The sequence below is a fragment of the Egretta garzetta genome, unplaced genomic scaffold (genome assembly GCF_000687185.1).
Source record: "Egretta garzetta isolate BGI_Z169 unplaced genomic scaffold, ASM68718v1 scaffold69, whole genome shotgun sequence".
NCBI lineage: Eukaryota > Metazoa > Chordata > Aves > Pelecaniformes > Ardeidae > Egretta > Egretta garzetta.
In genome coordinates, this window is record NW_009260790.1 from 2268606 (window position 1) to 2269206 (window position 601).

Sequence of the window (601 nt, forward strand, 5' to 3'; positions counted from 1 at the left end):
TGTCCTGAATAAAATCCCCGTGGCTTGCACTCAGCAAAGCAAAAACCATCTCACCAGTAAACTTGCAAAAGTGGCACAAAATGCCACTTTCACCTAAGATACTCATTTCACCGACGAACCTTGTTGTTTATACTGCATTCATATTTAATACGTACCCTCCAAAGACAGAAACGTGGGTACAGCAATGGTGTCAGCTGAGTTACGTGGCGGGGGGTGGGGGGAAGCTTTCTAAATGGATTTTTTTAAGTTGATCATAGATTCATAGAATCGCTTAGGTTGGAAAAGCCCTTCAAGATCACCAAGCCCAACCATCCCCCTAACCCTGTCATCCCACCACTAAACCCTGGCCCTAAGCACCTCGGCTGCCCGGCTTTTAAATCCCCCCAGCGATGGGGACTCGACCCCTTCCCTGGGCAGCCCCTTCCAGTGCCTGACAGCCCTTTGGGGGAAGAATTTTTTCCTAATGTCCAACCTCACCCTGCCCTGGTGCAACTTGAGGCCGTTTCCCTTCATCCCATTGCCTGTTCCCTGGGAGCAGAGCCCGACCCCCCCGGCTCCCCCCTCCTCTCAGGCAGTTGTAGGGAGCGATGAGGGCTCCCCT